The sequence below is a fragment of the Lynx rufus genome, unplaced genomic scaffold (genome assembly GCF_022079265.1).
Source record: "Lynx rufus isolate CCGP_SWC_20201006 ecotype Redwood Valley unplaced genomic scaffold, mLynRuf1.p SCAF_1, whole genome shotgun sequence".
Lineage (NCBI taxonomy): Eukaryota > Metazoa > Chordata > Mammalia > Carnivora > Felidae > Lynx > Lynx rufus.
The window spans coordinates 201020937-201037575 of record NW_025814823.1 but is presented as its reverse complement, the minus strand read 5'-3'; positions in this window follow the sequence as shown (position 1 = coordinate 201037575).

The window sequence follows — 16639 nt, the reverse complement described above, 5'->3', positions numbered from 1 at the left end:
CTACAGAGAACAAACTGATGGTAAGGAGAGAGGTGGGTAGGGGATGGGTTAAATAGGTGATGGGGATTAGGGAAGTCACTTGCTGTGATGAGCACCAGGTGTTGTATGGAAATGTTGAACCACTAAATTGTACTCCTGAAACTAATATTACACGGTACGATAATTAACTTGAATTTACCTAAAAACATAAAAAAAAAAGATGTATATTTGAAACAAAACCATGGAATCTTGTAGGTCTTGCAAAGCCAGGCCGATGATTCTGAGTGATTATAGTCAGCACACCAACCAACTTGAGAAATAGTAAGTCAACTTGAGAAATAGTAAGTCAACAAGATAAAGGTAAGAGGTAATATAGTCCTTGATTCCTCATGTCACCTCCACAACATTGTCATCAATGAAATGAAAAAGTTATTGCCACTTTTTTGTTTCTCTTGCTGTGCAATCTACTCTCATTCTCCAAAATTCATTGTCTCTACAGGAAGTTTTGCAATATTCATAATAATAAATATTGTTATTTATTATCAGATATGCTGATATCTAGGTGCTGAGCTTGCTTGGAGGTGGATGGAGGGATGGGTAAAATCCGTGAAGGGGATTAAGAGTACACTCATCACAATGGCCACTGAGTAATGTATGGAATTGTTGAATCACTATATTGTGCATCTGAAACTAATACTGTATGTTAATTATACTGGAATTAAAATTAAAAATGCCACTCTGAACTTGTGGAATAAAGCTGTATTCTTTAGAAATATTGATATTATACCAATCCTATTAAGAACTTTTGGACAGATATTTTCAAAAATCAAACCAAATCTGTAATCTAAACTTGACCATTTGTAGGGATTACTATACAAAATATAATTGTACTAAATTTCAACAATTTTAATATTTTTATTAGCCTAATGCATACACTCCAGAGAACAGACTTTTTTGAGTATGCTAACCAATTTTTTATGCTGAGCCAACAAATATTTACTGCTGTTTTTGTTGTGTGCATCATTCTATTTGTGTTAAATGACCTTTAGTCTCTAGTCTAAAGCAATAAAGTGAATGCTTCCTGTTCTATCGATTAGGGAAGGCCTATTTTCACACTAATAAAATGAGAAGCCCAGTTTAATAAAATACTTTTTTTCTACCAGTGGCCATAGGTGAACTGGGGACAAAATGTTGGCAGAGGTCAACTGAGAGGACAGAGGTCAGATCTGCGGTAAATCAACTTCCAGGAACAAATCACTGGACACTATAAAAATCAAAAGTGGTTCTTTAAGAGACCAGCTTGACCTTCCTTAACCAGAAAATAACATCTGACCTGGCAGTGAAATTTATCACAACATTTCAATTAAAACTTGGCAGGCACACTAGCAACACACTGTTCTTCTGCAGTTGACCTTGTAATAGGAAAAACAGAGAAATGAGGGGGAAAATGGATATTCTTGCTTCATATTACACAACAAATACGATCTATACAAAAACGTCTTCTGGACATTCGACTTACATGCTAAGTGTGGATAACATACAACTTTTCATCATTTATTTGCTGTGCAGTTCTTTCAGATATCTGCTTCCTTATGATATTAAAAAATAGCCCACTAATATTATCAGTTAAAAAATAACTTGTTTAGTGTTGTATTTATTTTAAATAAAAGAAAATACTTGGAATTTGGCATCCAAACAAGTACATTCTTAGGTATCTTCATTACTTATTTATTTTTTTCAATCACTTATGTATTCTTATTCTAGATTTCAAATATCTCAATCAAGTAGTTTTCCTCCCACATCTACCAAAGATGCCAAAACCAAGAGAAAAAATTATTTTACGCATGCCAATCCTTCTGGATGTAGTAATTGTGACCTCATATCCCATATAAAGTACAGCTGAATGATCTGATCTACATTGTCTTAGAAGTTCTCACGATGGAAGTACTAGGAAAATATCCACAGCTTAATTCGAATGATGTCACATGTTTGACAAGGGTCTTTATAAAGACTTAAAAAATCTTAAGTCACGTAAAAAAGCTCGTTAGTTCCTTTGAATTTTTTAATTGCACATGTGGTTCATGTGTATTATAAAAGAGGCATAGACAATAGGGGCAAGGAGACAGAGACATTGCCTTCTCCTTTGCTAACAGTTACTGTGTGACCCACCAATGGCAAATCATTGTAAAACAAGATGACAGAAATAGAATTTTAAGGATCTCTTTTAGCTCTGAATGGTATAATTTTAAATATTTCAAATATAAAATAATAATGTAATCCAAATTTGTTGTAGGGTCAGGATAAGGCTTAGGGTTTTCTGACCTCTAGGATGCTGGAACATTTGAATCTATAGGTCTTGGTAATACTTCAGAAAGAAGGTACCAGACACAAGTTGCCTTACCTAATGCAGACAACAAATCCTAAAATCAAATAGAAAATGGTACTCCTTCAACTGAGTGAATAGGGGCAAAATATGAGGAAAGTAGGTATAGTCACCATACCTTTAGGATTAGATCAATAGATGCATGTAGCTCTTTATTTATATATGTATAATTATTTTATCTATTTAATTTTAATGGTAATGTAAAATATATAAACTTTCTATATTCTTCGGTTATTGGCCATAGAATAGATGACAGTGTTTGTGTTAATATTTTGACTTGAATCAAATTGGGATTTATTAGTGCTGATTTAATTGTCACAAGATCTCTTTTTAATTTTTTAAACAATTTTATGTTAGAGAGAGAGAGAGAGATGAGTGGAGGAGAGTGGAAGAGGGTGGGGGGAAAGAGAGAGACAGAGACAGAGACAGAGAGAGTGAATCTCAAACAGCCTCCATATTCAGTATGGGGCCTGACTCAGGGCTCAAGCCTTCAATGCTGGGATCATGACCTGAGCTGAAATCAAGAGTTGGGTATTCAACTGACTGAGCCACCCAGATGCCCCATTCGTCACAAGATCTTGAGTGAAGACTTGAGATGAATTGTATACATGACAGAGGGCCAAACAACTATTCAACACAATGTGCAGATGACAGTTTTGCAAGAAATCAAACAGAGAAAAGTAAATGGGGAAATCAAAGCAGCCTGTGACACACTGAAAAAATAAGACACCAAAAGGAAAGGAAACTGCAATGACAATATTCGCCGCAGACTGTTTTGGCTTCAGCAAAACATCATCAGTTATTACATTGTTTTTTATGTGAATTTTATTAGAATTTTGACTTTCGTTTTCATTTGTACCTTCTTTTTGTATAAGAGGACCTGATTCAGAGTAGAGGTGATGCAAAGTTGGGGGTCACGTCAACGATGGAAAGGCTGTGAAAGTATGTTTTCAAGGTAGACAGAGTTGCTTGAGAATAATTTGAGGAAAAAGTGAACTTAGAATACTACTTATAGAAGAACAAAGTAGTTGCTTTGAGAGGAAAAAAAAAGTCTCTGAATTGAAGTCAGTTTGAAGATACTGGCAAGATTAAAATATTCTTTGCCACATTTATGTCATGCCTTTATTCTGGTTTCCTATTATTATAATAATTGAAATAGAATTTCAGATTAACTATTCACAACTTACGTATTAACAAAAAGTATGTCTGCATTCTTCATTTAGATGATGCTGGTCAATATGTTTCTGAAAAGATATTCTTGGGGTGAGGTGGCCATGAAGATTTCCTACTCAGAACCCCCTTCAATTAAGTCTTCTGCAGGAAGGGTAGTTAATTGACAGCCTTAAACAGCCACTCTCTTTTAATGAATCAAAGTGGTCATCCAAGGCCATGCTTACCCTGTGCTCCACGCTGCCACAGAATGAGCACTAGAAGTACTATAGCTGGGCCTTCACCCTTGATCTGGGATTCCTGTTACAGGCAAGGGTCTAGAATGTAGCTAAGCTATTGCTGCCTTAGCTAGCATTCATTCTGTTTGGCCAAAGGGCCGGCGGGGACATTATACTGACACTAGCCCTCTCAGGCAAGCACAGGCCCTAGACAGCAGCTGGCAGAGTCATAAGAAGATGTAAGTCCTGGGGTGCCTGGGTGGCTCAGTCGGTTAAGTGTGTGACTTCAGTTCAGGTCATGATCTCATGGCTCGAGGGTTCCAGCCTGCGTTGGGCTCTGCTGACATCTCAGAGCCTGGAGTCTGCTTCAGATTCTGTGTCTCCTCTCTCTGCCCCTCTCCCAGTCATGCTCTCTCTCTCCCTCTCTCAAAAATAAACATTAAAAAAATGGGAAAAAAAAGATGATGTAAGTCCTGATAAGGCCTCTGTAATGGCCACTGTGATCAAGTCTTCCCTGACTCTCAGCACTTTCCCTTTATATATCCCTTAGATAAGAGGCTTCTGTAATTTATCAACACCTGGCTCTTTTGGTTTAAATTGACTAATCCCAAAAGCACTCTACCCGTGGAACCACCCTAAAAAAGGCTTTCACCAAGGTCCTGCTTCTCTGTCTACATCCTACTCTGAGCCATGCCAAGTACAGTAAAACCTTGGTTTGGGAGCATAATTCATTCCAGAAACATGCTTGTAATCCAAAACACTCGTATATCAAAGTGAATTTCAAGAACCATTGGCTCAGTTGTGATCATGTGATCTTCGGCATCACCTACTACTCAGATTGCAAGACATTGCTCATTTATCAAGTTAAAATTTATTAGAAACATTTATTCGTCTTGCAGAACACTCGCAGAACAAGTTACTCACAATGCAAGGTTTTACTGTACTTCCTCCAGGGCCTGTAATAAATTTCTCTAGTTCAGTTCCTCTTGTGGCCTGTAGTTGAACCATGACTCACTATCCAGAACGTTTGCTCCACGTAGTAAAGATCAATTCTACAAATTCATAATATCAACTTTTGCCTAGCAGTTCTCATCTGCCTGGCCCACCCTTTCTCAGAACTGCGCTGTGGTCTCAGGCTTTCCCTACCTCATTCTTCCTTTAGTCCATTTCTCTCCTCAACAGCTCCAGACTGTCTCTGTGTTCCCTAGGCTTCCCCACCTACTCCTGCCCCTGCCTCCTCATCTTCCCTGCCCTTGCCTTCAGGCATCACTTGTATTTTTCCAATCTCCTCTTAGGCTCTGTTTCACAGAGGACACTAATTGACATAGGGGAACAGCTACAATTTTTAAGTTCTTGAGTCTTCTATATTTCCTACAGGTATTTATTGGAGTCACATACTCATTTGTCATCAGAAGCTGCATGTCTATTTGTTCTATGTTTAAGCCATTTGTACTTTTAGTTCTGTTAGATTACTCCTTAGATTGAACCCTAATACAAATGGAAAAATATAACCCATTTATTCACAAGTCAACATATTAGAAATATTAAAAGATTATTTTTCTCTTTGCTTTCCTATCTAATTTAATATGAATTAGAAGCATAACCCTGAATAACTGAAATCATATATTCATCTTTGTAAAATTTTTGACAAACTAGATTAGAATTATGGAGTATGTGACACAAGATAAAATCCTCCACTCTGGATATCAATAAAAATCTTAATAATATTGATACTATTTGCTTAATATTATTTATTGAGCTATTACTATGTACCAATTTCCATAATCTACATGAAGTAATTTATTTTCCTATAATTATGAGATTTATTATCGGGGGATGGGAGGGAGGGGAGGGTGGGTGATGGGTATTGAAGAGGGCACCTGTTGGGATGAGCACTGGGTGTTCTATGGAAACCAATTTGACAATAAACTTCATATATTGAAAAAAAGATTTATTATATATATATTATATATTTAATATATATATTATATAAGGTTTATTATATAGTTTTTTATGGTAACTGAAGGAATGTTGCTTGCCTAGAAATGATTCTGATATGTTTTGTTTTTTCTTTACATGATTTTTTTTAGGTATTGGAAAAAAATCTCTATATATTTGTTGAATAATGTCATTTAGATTATGTCTATGAGCACCAGCAATATGACCAAGTGATCAAACAAAAGGTATTATGGATAAGATTATGGTGTTTTGGAAGACATATTTTATTATTGGAGATAAATCCTTTCTGTATTTAAATCATGACCTCATATAGTCAATTACTGATTGTCTATATAGCTGAGTTTTTAAGTGATAAGTAAGACCTCTGACATTAGCAAGCACCAGATTTAATAAACATTTTAAAACGGCAGCAAAAAAGAAAATAAAATCTATTACAACCCCAAAATGGAAAGCTTAAATGAAAGTATCATAAAAGCCTTGTTGATAAGTGATTTTTTTAAGTTTAAATTAAATTAAACAAAAGGCAACAAACTTACTAGCATATGAGTAATTTCAAAAATTTAGAAACTTTCTTTAAATGTTTAATATTTTGTTTTCTTTAATATAATTTATTGTCAAGTTGGCTTCCATACAACACTCAGTGCTCATCCAAACAAGTGCCCTCCTCGATGCCCATCTTTCCCCTCTCCCTCACACTCTATCAACCCTCAGTTTGTTCTCTGTATTTAAAAATCTCTTATGACTCTCAAAAACTGAGAACAAACTGAGGGTTGATGGGGGGTGGGAGGGAGGGGAGGGTGGGTGATGGGTATTGAGGAGGGCACCTTTTGGGATGAGCACTGGGTGTTGTATGGAAACCAATTTGACAATAAACTTCATATATTGAAAAAAAAAAGTCTCTTATGGTTTGCCTCCCTCCCTCTCTGTTTGTAACTTTGTGGTTTTTTGTGTTTTTTTTTTCCCCTTCCCTTCCCCCACGGTCATCTGTTCATTTTCTCAAGATCCACATATGAGTGAAAACATATGGTATCAGTCTTTCTCTGAGTTATTTCATTTAGCATAATACCCTCCAGTTCCATCCATGTTACTGGAAAATGTTAAGTATTTTATACTCTACACATTTATGAGTAAAGAAAGTTCATGGAAGGGGGCAGAAATCTTACCAAAAATGTACCATAAAACTTTTCCAAAACATAAGAAATTATAAATCTTTGAGCTAAATGATCTGTAGCTTTTCCAAAAATCCAAAATTACTAGAAAAGAAAATTGTCTCAATTTTCATTGTAACATTTTTGTCTGAATATTTCATTTGAAGTCATGGCTTACAAAGGTTATAACAGACATTACCATTAATGGTATTTATCTCTAGGAATTAAGGAGAAGGCATGAGGAATATTTTCCCATTTCTTACATTTTTTTATAAAAAAGCTGACATTACCTTTGTATTTAGAAAAAAGTGGAAATTATAACATCAAGCCACAAAATTTCTGAGTTCTCAGCATACTTATTTTTATTCCATTGGTTTTCTGAGATAAGTTTAGTGATTATATGTTAAATTACATATGTAACATCTATATATAGTACATAAAATTTGTAAATAAATATATCAAAATATGTAGTAAATGAAACTGGCAATGTGTTCAGTTTTTTAAATCTTCATAATTTTACAGCTCAGGAAAATGGCTCAGAAAACCACTTTAATTTTTCAAGTTCATATAAGTACCTGGTGATACAGCCAGGGTAGAGAGCCAGACTTTTGACTCAACCTAACTATTCAGACAAAAATGTTTTAATAGTGCATTTCTAACACCAATATCCTATGTGGATGCTGAGGATATGAGAGTAAGAAAGGCAGATGCTGTCTTTGCCTTTGCAGGTAGATAATTAGAAGTCTTGCATAATATGAATAACAGGCACCAAGTGATTTGGAAATATGTAACAGGGGTTTTCTGATCTAGCTGGAGAGCTCAGGGGAGGCTTTCCTGCAGAAGTGGCACCTAGATTCAAGCATGAATGGTCTATTTTTCATAGACACTTTTTTTTTTTAACTGACTTGTTCTATGCTGGGTAGTAGTTTGTAGTAACATGTTCAGCATGTTTCAAGCCATTATTCTCAGGCCTTACTTATCAGGTACTCAAAGTTCCCTTCACGACTGGTATTTATTACTGCAGTATTCAGGGAGTCATGTCTACCAATATGACTGGCCACATTTAAACTACAGTACTTGTTAACCAAAACAACACTCTTCTGAGTGGCCCTGGTTTTTCACCTGATTCATCTCTGATGCAAACTGGGTGTGTTTCTATAGGGTATCTCTTTTATCTTCACATAGAAAATTAATAAATTTAAAGTTACAAATGTAATACAAAGTTAAAAATTAACAAATACTTGAAACTCTTTCGGCTTGGAAGAGTTATTTTCTAATTACAACCAGAAAATAATTTTCCTCCGTGGAGCTGCTTGTGTACCTTGATCCACCATTTGCCTGCAACAGGTATTTAACAATTGAATGGTTAAAATCAATCAGGATTCTCAGTTACAAGCATAAGGATCCACTATGGCTAGTTTTAGCAGAAAAAAAAAAATTCCTAAAGGATATTAATAGAAGTTCCAGAGACCCAGACACAGAAGATATACAGTCAAGAACAATGTCAATGCCAACTACAGAGGCTTTTCTTCTCTAGACAGCACATCATTCCCGTCCTGGCTTAGCATCCACAACTTTTAGGTCTACATGCTAGAAACTATCACTCTGACATTCCTAACTAATCAAGTCTGTACCACCGTGAAGGACATTTCCTGATAAAGGGCTCCCACCAAACATTGCTTGCTTCTAAAGCCAAGATTTGCATAGATGCCTTGATTAATAGAAACTGGTTCAGGTGCCAACCCTCTAGCCTCAAGGGAATCTGAAGATTAAAGTTTTCTGGGTTCTGCATTGGGAATGTGGAAAATTATAAAAACAAGAGAAACATATTTAAAGATACTGGGTAGCCATATATAGCAAAATTCCACATGTCCCACTATTGTGTAGGCTACAAAGTAAAAATATTCTCAGAAGAGTTTTTTTTTTAGAAGTGCCCCTACATTTTACATTTTAAATGAAGTCTAATCAAAAAGCAAAACCTATAAATACACATATGCACATCTATGTGTACAAACATATTTATATACAAACAGTTATTTGAAGGTAGTGGGCATTAGTCAGGAGTATAATAAAGGTTTGTAATGAAAAGCCCACATTCAAAAGAAATTAATATAACAGTATTAAAATATTTAATTCTATGTTGTCAATATTAAGGATATATATGGAGCAATTGCTAAATAATTTTAGTACACTTCGATTGATGGTATATTGCTGCCATAACATATTATCACAAACTTAGTGGCATTAGACAACATAAAATTATTTTATAGCTCTGGGTCTGAGGTCCAAAATTAGTCTTACTAGGCTAAAATAGGGCTGCATTCCTATTCCTCTGGAGGTTTCAGGGGAAAATCTATTTCGTTAGTATTTTAAACTTGTACAATTTCCCCCATGTTCCTTGGCTCATAGCCTCCTGCCTCCATCTTCAAAGCCAGCAACACTCCATCTGACAGTCCTATAGCCACATTTGCCTCTGACCACAGCCGGGAAAGGTCCTCCCTTTCATTTATTTATTTATTTATTTATTTATTTATTTATTTATTTATTTTGAGAGAGAGAGAAACTGCGTGCAGGTGCACGCACACATGAGCAAGAGGAGAAGGGTCAGAGAGAGAAGGAGTGAGAGAGAATCCCAAGCAGGGTTTGCACTCTCAGGACAGAGCCTGACATGACACGGAGCTTCAACCCATGAACTGAGACATCATGACTTGAGCCAAAATCAAGAGTCAACCGCTTAACTGACTTGAGCCACCCAGGTATCCCAGATTCTCCCTTTTAAAGGACTTAAATTGATTATATTAGGCCAGATAATCCATGATAATCTCCCTGACTCAGGTCTTTAATTAATTAGCAGTATCTTTTTTGCCATGTAAGGTAACAGTCACAGATTCCTGGGGTTTGGAACTAGGTTGTGACTATCTTGGGGGAAAAGGGGCATTAGTATGTCAACCTCAGGGTACATATTGTGCTTAACCTTTGAAGTTCAGCTATTTGGTGAAGATAAAAATGTAATTTGAAGATAGTAGAAAAAAATATATTAACTGTTAGTATGCAAATAAGTATTTAAAAATCCTCCCTTAAAAAACTGTATTACTCAAAATGTATAAAACTTGCCATAGACATCAATCAACCTTCAATGGGATCCTTAGGACAGGGTTTATAAATGGCTTCCCTATAATATTTGAAGTGACAGTTGTGATGATCCAGAATGTACCAATAACTTATATGTCCTGATAGCAGAAATAAAATGAATAGTAAGCAGTCCTATTACGTAGTTTTGTATATGTCACAAATATATAAGTATTTTAAATATAAAATTATTCAAAATCACAATTTTAATGTTCTGATCTAGAACTGACAATAAAGGGCTGGCTCTACTTTGAATATTGTCAATATTGACAACTTTTGTTTTATTTTTTAATGTTTATTTTTGAGAGAGAGACAGAGACAGAGAGAGAGAGGGAGAGAGAAAGCAAGAGCGTGAGCAGCAGAAGGCAGAGAGAGAGGGAGACACAGAATTTGAAGCAGGCTCCAGTCTCTGAGCTGTTAGCACAGAGCCCCACATGGGGCTCATGAACCGTGAGATCATGACCTGAGCTGAAGTTGGACACTCAACCAACTGAGCCACCCAGGAGCCCCAAGATTGACAACTTTTAGCTGTCAAAGATTTTCTACCTTTGGTTTGTTATCAAATTATCACAAATCACTGCAGTATGTGTACACCAGACATAAATGCAAAGGAGCAAATGAGGTTTTCTGATACTTCCTTTGTTCTTTATGAAGCAAAGCCTGAAGTTAAAGTGGTCAGCGCAGCCTGCATAGAGTCAAGAACTCTGATCAGAAAGGTAAGAATTAAAAGACACTTTGTCTTTTGTACCATTAGGTTGGGGAAGGTACATTAGCCTTCAAGGGTGTTCCTACTATCATGTAAAGTAACTTTTTGTATCATTCCTAGATTCTTCCAAGGCTGATTTCTCACTGTGCCATTGGGCCCACATGGGGCCTACCGTGACCTACTACAGTTTTAACATACATTTAACAAATTTTTTTTGACCATTAAAACAGCCTTCTGTCACCTAGGGGGCACAATTTGCTATTTAAACTGTTTTAATATATTCTAACAAAACCTTTCTTTTTGGGAATAGTATATCTGACTTCCAAAGATATCTTCTTTTTTCCTCCAAAATGAACAACTTCCGATTTGTGAGTCCTCAACAAAATTAATGATTTAACATATATTCATCCATGGTGGTGCAGAAAATGGTTCTACAGAAAATGGAAAACACTAATGTGTCTCCTGCTCTGTACACATCAATATGTTTCTCAGATAATAAGATTAGTTTTGACTTAGGTGGTTGGACTGCTTTAGAAAATCTATGTAGCAGATACATATTGTTAGGCACAAATATAACTTTTTTTGTCAAGAAATAATAAACGGAAATAAAGGATTTAAACATTCATCTGAGTAATGTAGAAAGGAAACACCAAAATAAACCTAAGCAAAGCAGAAGAAAAAGATTTATAAACTAAAAAGCAAATTAAGGACAATATTATAGAATTGACAAATGAATTTTTGATATAATTTTTAGCAAAAGGCAAACATTGTAAAAAACAAAATAACTAATGTAATCAAGAAACATAAAAAGTAAGGGAATATATTAAAATATGAAAACAACTAAATTTGCCTTAAGGATAATTTAGTTGAATATAACATAATATTTTATTATACTGTGTTCATTGGTTTAATAAAAACAAAACATTTTATTTTGGTTTAAAATTTTGGTTATTTAAGTTTTAGAATTTACATTGACAATGTAAAGGAAATGTTTTTATAAGATTCATTGCACCATAAAATGTAAGGAGAAGATCATCCAAATTGATGTTAAATACATGTGGTTAAATTTCATATGTTTTAATGATAAAAGTTAATAGAATATAATTTAAAATGATTAATAGTTTACTTTAAACTATAGCCAACATTACTTTTATAGTTGAAACTTTAGAAATATTTACTAGAATTAAGTATTAGAGAAGCATGTCCTTTACCACAACTATAATTAAATACTTTTCTTAAAATTTTAGACATTGCAGATATGTGAGAAAAATAAAGTATCTATCAAACAATTACATCTCTAAATATAATTTGTCTTATTTCAGGATACTAACTATTTTGTTACTTCCAACACAGCCTACTTAAAATTTAAAGGGAATATTAAGAATCTGCAGTAAGGTGACTGGCTATAAGATTAATATCCAAAGTGAAATAGGTTTTCAATATGCTATTGATAACCTAGAGAAAATTAAAATGAATAATATTACATTCACAATGGCAATAAAAAAAATAAACTTTAGGCAATAACCCTAAAAATGTGTAGATGTGTGTGATAAAATTTTAAAACACTGAATAATATTTTAATTTTAATAATTATAAATAAATAATGTATTTAATATATAAAATATTTATATATATTTAATATATAAAATATGTATGTATAAATATTTAATATATAAAATATATAAAATAAATAATTTAATAAGATAAAAATGTTTTAATAATAAAAATATGAAGAAAAGTATGTTTTCTCATCTTAGAAGTTAAAGTTCTAAGTCTTTATCAATAAGGGTATATGTAAAATATGATATAAAACATGCCTATGGATAAAAATACACACACATATACACAGGTACTTTGACAAACTGATTCTCAGGTTCAAAGTTTGGAATGTAGAAAGGCAAAGATAATTCCAAATATTTGATTAAAAAAGTTACTGAAAAGGGAAATCCACTTTCCCCATACATCATATACATCATATAGCTATATATCATAGAGCTAAAATAATTAATTAATTCACTACTATACACTAAAATAATGATAAAATAGTCAATCAGAACAATAAGTGAAATAGAAAGCCCAGAAACATACTTACAAATATTTAAATATTTTATATATAAAGTTGTTATAGCTTAAATCAATAATATAATGTTTAATAAATTCTTGGTAATAGGAACTGAAGAACGGAAAGAAATTAATGGTTAAAATTTAAATGAGACAAACAAAATAAAAATACCCTAAAACATAAAGGTGAACACATATAATTTTGTAATATGATTGACATTATTTTTAAAAAGCAGAGGTAGCATACAAGCATACAATAAATGATTGGTAGGTTAATATTTTATATATAAAAAGTTCTTAGAGATAAAATTTGAATATCCCAGGGAAAATTGATCAAATAAGATAAACCTGTAAGTCACAAAATTTGAATCATTTATGTTCAGTTAAACTGAAAAAATTTAAACTTTTGTATTAATAAATTCTTAACTCAAGTACGATACTATTTTTCATCTATCAAAGATACTTTGAGTTAAAAACAAAACTATGTTATAAGCCAGCTGGGTTTTTAATAATAACCCCACTACTGGGTTTTTACCCAAAGAATACGAAAACATAATTCAGAGGGATACATGCACCCCTATGTTTATAGCAACATTATTTATAATAGTCAATATATGGAAGCAGCCCAAGTGTCCATCCATATATGCATGGATAAAGAAGATGTGAGATATATATATATATATATATATATATATATATATACACACTGTGATACAAGGAATAATATATATATATACAGTGGAATATTATATATATATACATATGTATATATAATGGAATATTACTCAGCCATAAAAAACCAATGAAATCTTGGCATTTGCAACAACAGCATAGGTGAAATTAGAGAGTATAATGCTAAATGAAATAAGTGAGTCAGAGAAAGACAAATATATGATTTCACCCATATGTGGAACTTAAGGAACAAATAAGCAAAGGGAAAAGCAATAAGAGAGGGAGGAAGAGAGAGAGGGGGAGAGAGAGAGAGAGAGAAAGCAAGAAATAGCCTCTTAATTATAAAAACAACTTGATAGTTACCAGACGGGAGGCAGGGTGAAGAGGTAAATGTGATAGGATTAAAAAGTGCACTTGTGATGAGCTCCGGGTGTTGTATGGAAGTGTTAAACTACTATATTGTACACCTGAAACTAATATAATACTATATGCTAACTGACTGTAGTCAAAAGCTTAAATTAAAAAAAAATAGGGGGTGTCGGGGTGGCTTAGTTGGTTAAACGTCCGACTTAGGCCCAGGTCATGATCTCAGCCCAGCGTCAGGCTCTGTGCTGACAGCCCTGAGCCTGGAGCCTGCTTCAGATTCTGTCTCCCTCTCTCTCTGCCCCTCTCCCGCCTATGCTCTGCCTTTATCTCCCAAAAATAAATAAATGTTAAAAAAATTTAAAAAAAAGATACTTTCGATTTTGAGTTAAACGCATAGGGATTAAACTATATATTATAGTTAAGCTTAAACATTAATTATTTACGTCTTTGATGATTTTCAGTAAGTTATTTTTATTTTCCATGCTTTTGTTTTCTCATCTGAAAAATTAAGTGTTGTACCTTTACTTAATATGTATGTTGTGAGGATTAAGTGAATTTGTTTCTGGAAAACATTTGGCCTGATCTATGGTATAGATTTAACAGAAGATATGTTATAGAAACCATTTCACTTTTGTAATAGAATATTATGTACAGTTTTAAAAATCATGTTGGCATGAAAAAATGTTTATTATTTGTTGACAAGTGAAAAAAATCCAAACTTTTGTTTGGAGCTATGACAGTAGCTAGTACTGGACTAGCTCTCCCATTGAAAACTAAGTGATGAAAAATATAATTGGTGTGTGTTTTCAGATAATGGACAACAGAAGGGCAACACCATGATGCCCAAATAAAGAGGAACTTATGATTTGATCTTACGGATTATCCAGACCTCTGCAGGAAACAATTTCCTAACCATGGCACAAAAAACTGGGGTCCAAGGAGAATCCTACAAATTTAAGAGTAGCTGAAGCCTGGACAGGCCTCTAGATAGTAGAGATCTGTGGAGAGAGTCATCAGGAAGTTGTGTGAGGCTTTCCTTCAAGTCTGAGGCCAAGAGCAGGGCAACACTACATAAGGCTGAACAGAAAGTGGCCATTATGGGTTTGAGAACAGAACAGCACAGAGGTAGGACAATGCTGGGAGGGGTGCCTGGGTGACTCAGTCAGTTAAGCATTGGACTTCGGCTCAGCTCATGATCTCGAGGTCCGTGAGTTCGAGCCCCGCGTTGGGCTCTGTGCTGACAGCTCAGAGCCTGGAGCCTGCTTCAGATTTTGTGTCCCCCTCTCTCTCTGTCCCATCCTGGTTATGCTGTGTCTCTGTCTCTCTCTCAAAAATAAGTAAACATTTAAAAAAAAATTATAAATAAATAAATAAATAAATAAATAAATAAATAATGCTGGGAGACCATAGGTCAGACACATGCAGAGTGGAGATATGGTTAACATATTCCACAATGACAAATCTGAATATACAGCTTGGAAACTGCAGAGGCTATTAATTGACAGTATGGACCATGGCCTAAAGCAAGGCCTAATATACCACTTCTCGAAAAATCTAAACTCCAATCCCAGCAAGATCTTCAGGGCTCTGAGCTCTTTCTATTAATACCTTTCCCTGCTCATCTCTTCCACTGGCTGTTCCTGAGTTATCCCTTCATAGTAAACTGGTAGTCTACTAAATAAAATGTCTCTGAGTTCGGCAAGCTGCTTCGACAAATTAATCAAACACAAGAAAGGGGTTGTTGGAGCCTCTGATCTTTTCTGGTAACTTTTAAAAAAACATTTTTATTTGAGAGAGAGAGTGAGCTTGAGCAGGGAAGAGGGGCGGAGGGAAAGAAGAGAGAGAGAAGAGCAAGAGAGAGAGAGAATCTTAAGCAGTCCCCACACATAGCTCAGAAACCGATGCAGGGCTCGATCTCATGACCATGAGATCATGACCTGAGCTGAAATCAAAGAGTCAGCCACTTAACTAAGCCACACAGGTGTCCCTGGAGCCTCTGATCTTTAGTTCGTCAGAAGCACAGATGACAATGTGGACTTGCGACTGGCATCTGAAGTTTATGTTATGGGCAGTTTGCAGGAATGGAGTCCTTATTCTGTGGGGTCTGGCACTATCTTAGGGTAGATTGTATCAGAATTGACTTAAATTGTAGAACACCCAGTTGGTGTCACAGAGCATCGCTTGGTGGTGTGTGGAACTCTCCTCCCCAAACACATGTTGTAAATGCAGAATTCTTAACCTGCTTACTTAATATGGGTGCATTTCCTTTTGTGTAAATGACATCTTAATTTATTTCATTTTTATTTTTTTATATTTTTATCATTTATCTGTTTTGAGAGAGAGAGAAAGAGAGAGAGAGAGAAAGAGAGAGAGAGCAGGGGAAGGGCAGAGAAAGAGGGAGAAAGAAAATCCTAACTAAGCAGGCTCTGCTGTCTCAGCACAGAGCCCAACGTGGGGCTCCATCCCACAAACCAGGAGATTATGGCCTGAGCCAAAATCAAGAGTTGAATGCTTAGGGTGCCTGAGTGGCTCAATTGGTTAAGCTTCCGACCTTGGCTCAGGTCATGATCTCACAGTTGGTGAGTTTGAACCCCACGTGGGGCTCTGTGCTGACAGCTCAGAGCCTGAAGCCTGCTTCGGTTTCTGTGTCTCCTTCTCTCCCTTCTCCCCCACACGTGCTCTGTCTCTATCTCTCCCCAAAATAAATAAACATTAAAAAAAAAAGAATTGAATGCTTAACTGACTAACTCAGGCGCCCCATTATTATTATTTTTTTAGTAGGCATATCACAATACCTGTTTTTGTAAGTGTAAAATAAACTGAGAATCCATTTATTAAAAAGTTAAGA